We start from the raw sequence: 6,808 nt of genomic DNA on the forward strand, positions 1-6,808 counted from the left end.
GGACCTGGAGGTTGCTGGAGAGACCTTGAAACTGATCTGGCAGCCAACTGGTTGGCATGGGGGCATGCTCCACCCCCAGGACACTGCCAGGCAAGATTCAGGATTTGTTGAGAGGCAGGCTGAACACCTGTTGTGGCTCCTGGATGAGATTCAAGAAAAAACAGGGAAGAGGAAGGAACTGGAAAAGAGGGATTTGTAGCTAGAAGAGGTAAGACAGCAGACTTTTCAGCACCATGCCAAGATTCATCCTAATCTAATCACTTGGCAAAAAACATAGTGTCAGAAGTATAAAGAACATTGGACATGACACCTGAGCTTTGCCTCTAACTCCCTGGCTGACCTTTGTCACAGCCCCTCTGGGCCTGTGCTCCTTGGCTGTAATCTACAGAGCTAAGCCAGACACGCTTTAAAGTTCTTCCATTTGAACAGTCTAGGATTCTACTAATAAACTTCCTTAAAATAATCTTGGAAGAACTTGGCATGAAATAGAAAAGGCACAAGATGAAAAGAATTTCGTGTTAACCCAGGAACAATATGATATAAATACCGGTATAATATGCATAGCATAACCTAACAACCTCATCTAATGTAACCACAATAAGCTGTGACGATAGGCAGTAGATTCTGGGACTGGGAGCCGCTAACAACTCTAAAGTAGAGATAATTTCCTGATCAAGACATACATGGCATTAAAATGTGACTCTGTTCTATCTTTATACAGAGTTGCAGATGATCAGGGAAGGAACATAGTTCCACCTGTCAGCTGGTTCTAAACGATCTGAAATTTACATACATTCCTTCAACAACACCCGAACCACCAATGTCACTAAAGCAAAGAGGATGAAACTTTTCCTGTCCTTCATCAAACCTTCCTCCAATTTTCTCTTGTAAAAACAAACCATTTCTAGCCCCCTTTAAATCTGCATTTGCAGTTTATTTTCATGTCGATGAGAATGCTGGGAGGGGAAAGCATCTGTGGTTTTTTCCCCTCGTCCTACTATTTTAGGATTCTAAGAACAACAGGGGCGCACGCTCTCTTCTTATTTATTTTTCTTATTGAGCGAAGAAAATGCCACAAATAAAAAACCAAAGCAAGCTAAAGAAAAAAAAAACTGCAGTCAAGGGAATGACATAATTAGCAGCCAATCAGGAAAAGGCTGTGTGATCCTCAGGCCTTCAGATACTTAATCTTCCAGGCGAGGCTGCTCGGAGAGGATCAGGTTTTCTCTTGAGGTTTCTTTTTGAATTAAGCACCACTGAGGGCTATAGTCCAGAAATACGAACTCTTGACCTAGTCCCTGCTAGACAGACAGGTCTAGGGAGACTGAATGAGCTGCAGGGAGAGAGGGCTCTGCTCTAAGGGAGACCAGACAAAGGGAAAAGGGATTGTGGGGATACAAGAGCAGCCACAGGAGGGCTGTGACACCTAAATAAATAATGACATGTTTGGCAGCAGATCCACTTCCCAGACATGCCTGGGGCCTACAGGTAAGACCCTTTGGATCTCAGATGTTATTTCCTCTGGGAAGCAGGATGCCACACACAGTAGTATTGGTTCCCTGGGTGTGCCCCTCATAGGATAGATGTAAAGGATTTACATATTTCTATGACAATTTTCTGGTAGTTGGTGTTTTGAGGAAAGGGCATCATTTTTCTCCCTGATTCACAAAAAAGTGCTATATGGACTGGCAGTGGCCCTGCTGAGAATCCTTTCCTAACTCTTATCAGAAAAGGTTTAGTGCCCTCTATCTGCTGCAGAAAGACTCCATCTACCATGGTATTTACCATGCTGTATTCTAATTGCCTGTTAACTAGTCTATACACATGCCACATTGTCAGCTTCGTGAGGGCAGAGGTCCTATATGGTCTTCTTTTTTTTATTGAGACAGAGCCCCAAGTTGTCACCCTGGGTAGAGTGCTGTAGCATAACTCACAGCTTAAGTGATTCTCACTCCTGGGCTTAAGCGATTCTCTTGCCTCAGCCTCCCAAGTAGCTGGGACTACAAGTGCCTGCCACAACGCCCAGCTATATTTTTTTGTTCTTGTTGCAGTTTTTGGCCAGGGCTGGGTTTGAACCCACCGCCTTTGGCATATGGGGCCAGTGCCCTACTCCTCTGAGCCACAGTGCCGCCCAACACCCAGGTATTTTTTGGTTGTAGTTGTCACTGTTGTTTGGCAGGCCCGGGCTGGATTTGAACTCACCAGCCCTGGTGTATGTGGCTGGCACCTTAGTTGCTTGAGCTACAGACACCAAGCCTCCTATATGGTCTTATCTGATACTGTACCCGGGGCCCTAGAATGGTGCTTGGCTCTAGCACAGGCTTGTGGCGTTTCTAAGCTACTCCAATGCTCTTGCCCAAGTGGACAGAGAGCTTGGCATCATGAAAAAAGTACTAGCCACATCCTGGCTTCATGACCTTGCTGTACCTCTAACTATCCGACTTTGGGGAAGTCACTTCACTCTGGTATTCTTGATGCAAAAGGGAGATAATCCCCACCATGTCCACCTCAAAGGGTCATTGTGAGGAGCAATTTAGAAGTATTACTTGTAAACCTGTGAAAACACTGAACACAGGAGAAGGAGCTGTTCCAGAGAACCTGGACTATAATGGGTACAGGACTACCAGGAGTGACCTTATTTCTGAACATAGTAAATAATCATCTTTAGCAAAAAACTAAAGATTCCTGAGTCAGATTATAAGGGAAGATACCCCAAAATGTCAAAAGACAAACTTACTGTTTCACATAATTAAGGGCAAAGTTGTAGTTAGGCCTCCAGACAATTGGAAATGGGCACAATAATGCCACAAGGTAAGTAGCATTCTTGTTATTGTCCCCTTTCCCATCCCACCTATCTCTCCTCTCTGGATGTCAGCCCACCAACTACAGACTAGCTTCCTCCACACAGCAAAGGATATGGCTATTAATAGCGTCTGGCTCCATCTCACAGTTTTGCCATCTGAGAGGGGCTGAACCCCTCCCCTTACCTCCAATGGACCAAATTTCCCCTTTCCCTGGATTGAAGTGATATATTTATCCCTGTGCCAAGGATGAGGAATGCTATGATTTCTAGCTCCTACTGGAAATACATGATTGAAGTGGGAGAATCAGTGTTCAAAAAGAAGGGGGATACTGTTCCAAAAAGAATGGTTTGGTACTCAGTAGACTAAATGATTGATGTCCACTACCAGTTTTCTAAAGATCATTCCCCCCACTGGGACCTGAAGTGCCACCATTTGTAATCAACTAGCTTTGATCTGGACTTTGTGTCTCCAGGACTAGTTTTTCATCTACCTCTTCTGAGTACCCTGTAACAGAAGGAGGAGAGCAGAATGGTGCCTAGTGCAGGAGAGGGACAGGAAACTAAGTAAATTCATTGCTTTCTTCTGAAAATCTGCAATAAATAAGCAGAAAGGGGAGCAAGCATCTAGAAAAGTTAATTTCCTTTCTAGAATTGGTAGCTAGTGACTTCACCTACTCAAGCTCAGGTCTAAATTTGCTCTCTGGTCAGGTTGTGGCTTGAGTGCCAGTGTTGCTGAACTGTAATACTCTTCTGCTGTCTGGCCACTTTCACCTTCTGTGCTGTAGCATTCCCTTCTTGTCTCGTTTCAGCTCGTCCAACTCACATATTTTATAGATGGAGAAACCAGAGCCTTAGGGAGGGAAAATTTCTTATCCAGCATCACAAACTAAAAGGGAGAGTTCATGGCCAAGCCAAGATCAGATTCTAGGTTACCTGACACTTGTTTTTTCCATTTATACCACCCTTTGTTTTCCCGCACGTGTACGACCCGAGAGATAAACTATCCCTTAATCTCACCTTCTTCCTGTTCTTTTGTCTCTCTGGGTCACCCTTTGAGATACCTTCTCCAGGTCAGTTTTGCTGTCTCACCATTTAGTCACCTCTGCGTCCCAGGCCACAGGCTGTTGTCTTATCCTCAGCTGTCAGGAATGAAATTCCAATACCTTGACCCTACTCTACTTATGCAGTATTTTCTTCACAACTCCTCAACAGGAGCTCACCACTGAAGCAAGCTAATCTTGACCTGCAGCAAAAATTTCAGGCATTATTTGGGCTAACGCCTACTTACCTCTCAGATATCCATTTAGATCACTTTATTTCAGGAGGTAAACTTTTATTTAAATTCTCCCCTAGACTGGGTCAGGAATACTCCCTATAAGCAACCCACAGTACCCCATACTTCCCCCAGCAAAATGTTTATCATCCTCAGCAGTAATGGCCTGCTTACTTTATCTCTCTTCTCCACTCTACTGGACATTAACAGAAGCCATGCCTATTTCCCTTTACCACTTCTCCCCAGGACCCAGTAAAGAGCCTATCACATCACAAATGCTGCATAAATGTGTGTGTGTGTGTGTGTGTGTGTGCCTGTGTTGAGGGGGAGCGTTGACAGTGTTTACAACAAAACGTTTTCACATTCGTCCAAGTATAGCTGTGTTTACACACAAAACAGAGAGGAAAGAATTCAAAATAATCAGTAGGAAGTCACTGCCTATCAATAATTGTGTTATATGTAAATGGTTAAAGCCTCTGAATTAAAAGTGGCTAAAGGGGTAAAAAAATCCAAAAACCAGTGAAAAAGAACCAACTATCTGAAGGGACTTTTAGAAGTTCATGCTAAAATGGAACAGAAAGATAACAATAAATATATAAACTTTATTTCCCAACATAAACTCCATCGAGCTCAAGACACCTTTGCAAACAATGATACCAGCCATATAGTCCATCCCTAGAGTACTAAGGTCCTGAAAAATTAACCATGTCAATGTAGTCATTTTCATGGTATTAACTAAATAAAAATGGATGCTCTTTAAAGATTTATTTTACATTTAGGAAACAAAAAGGTGTCGGAAACGGCCAAATAATGGCTGCCAGGTGGATGCCTAATGATTTCCCATCTGTCCCCTTGCAGAACACTTTCATTTGAAGAGAAGGCTGAGGAATGGCTTGTCGTGTAAAGAAGGACTCTCTGGTGAAGCTTTCCTGGGCATTTGTCTATGGCCCTTCAGAAAGTCAAAAAACAAAATTCCTGAGCATCCAAAAAAATTGTTGCCATAACCTATTTTCTTACTTGTTTGATTTTATTTTGACTGGAGTACTTCCACCTTTTGATAGCCCCTGCTTTGATTCCAGGATTATGCTAGTAAAGCCAAGTTTCAAAAATATGAAACACTTCACAAACGTGTGTGTCATCCTTGCACAAGGGCCATGCTAATCTCTTCATTGTTCCAATTTTAGTATACATACTACCAAAGTGAGCGCTATAAATATGTGTTGAATGAATGACTAGAACTTTGCATGGTTCCTAATTATTTGCACAATAGTAATTAGATGACAAAAAGATGTGGAATACTTCATAGGTGAACACAGTATGTAGATGTTGAAGACTTATTATCCTAAAAGAACTCATCATGCCAGCTACCACTGTAATATAAGCCTCTCCACTTCTGATGGGCAGATGCAAAAGAAATCCACCAGTTTCCCAGACTTAAAAGTTTGGAAAGGCTGTGCTATTGCCTTCGGCAAACATCACCACTAACAGACAAACACTATCTTTCTGATGTTTCCCTCGCATTTGTGGCAGGCTAGGGTCTTTGCCTCCGGTTTCTTCCTTAGTCCACTTGGTGTCCATGTATAAAAGTGCTCCCTATAATTCAGTCCCTGTCATAAGTTTGTTTTTTGTTTTTGAAACAGAGTCTCAAGCTGTTGTCCTTTGTAGAGTGCCATGGCATCATAGCTCACAGCAACCTCAAACTCTTGGGCTTAAGCGATTCTCTTGCCTCAGCCTCCCAAGTAGCTGGGACTACAGGCACCTGCCACAATGCCCAGCTATTTTTTGATTGCAGTTGTCATTGTTGTTTAGCAGGCCCAGGCCAGGCTTGAACCTGCCAGCCTCAGTGTATGTGGCTGGCACCCTACTCATTGAGCTACAGGCACCAAGCTCCTGTCATAAGTTTTTTTCTAAAGGTATTTACAGGTATTTTCACCAAGTCTTTTATTACCTTTTAACAGATAGGAATACCAAGGTACAGGGAGGCTATAAGACTTGCTAAAAGTCACAAAGCTGTTGAGTGATGGAACTAGGATTCAAACCCAGCTCTTGCTCTAGATCTCTACAAGACTCTTCTTTCTACTATTTCTTCTACAACAATCTTCCATCTTACTTAGACTCCCCTGCACCTGTCATCCCAACAGCTCTTGGACTTTTCCAGTTCTGTGCATCTAGAATGTAATTTTATTAAGAATCCAAAGGAAACTTATAGATTATCTTACTGAATTTTCCTAAATTATAGATGACAAAATAGCCATATGTGTCATGGAAAGAACATCACCTTTGGAACAAGGAAGACTAAAGTCAAAGCCCAGATGTTTCAGTTACCTACTGCAGAGGTTTTATAAAAAAACACTCTATAACATAGCCATTTAGAATGCAATTTTTTATTTCTCATGATTATGTACACTGATTGGCTGGCAATTCCATTAATTTCACCTCATTTCATTCATGCATTCAGCATGAGGGTTAGCTGGGTTGAAAGGTCCACCATGGTCTCACGTAACCCACCTTGCTTGGCTTCCTCCAGAGGGCTAGACCAACTTCCTGGTCTGATGAGAGGAGTTAAAAAGAATCTGTGGCTTTATTTAATCTATCTCACTTCCTAGCTGGTTGACCTTAGACAATTTACTTTTTCTATCCTGAGATCAGATTCCTTACCTATGCAATGAGAAAGTAATTCCAATTGTTCCAGGTTCTTGTGAGTATAAAATGAGATAACATATGTCAAGTAT

General features: G+C 42.4%; 1 pseudogene; it reads right to left on the reverse strand.

Annotated features, from left to right (window-relative positions):
• Positions 1-5,180: 5,180 nt before the first annotated feature.
• On the reverse strand, positions 5,181-5,280 carry LOC111724543 (annotated as a pseudogene).
• Between the last annotated feature and the right edge of the window lie 1,528 nt (positions 5,281-6,808).

Source organism: Otolemur garnettii, unplaced genomic scaffold (genome assembly GCF_000181295.1).
Source record: "Otolemur garnettii isolate 467f Iridium unplaced genomic scaffold, OtoGar3 scaffold00001, whole genome shotgun sequence".
Classification (NCBI taxonomy): Eukaryota; Metazoa; Chordata; class Mammalia; order Primates; family Galagidae; genus Otolemur; species Otolemur garnettii.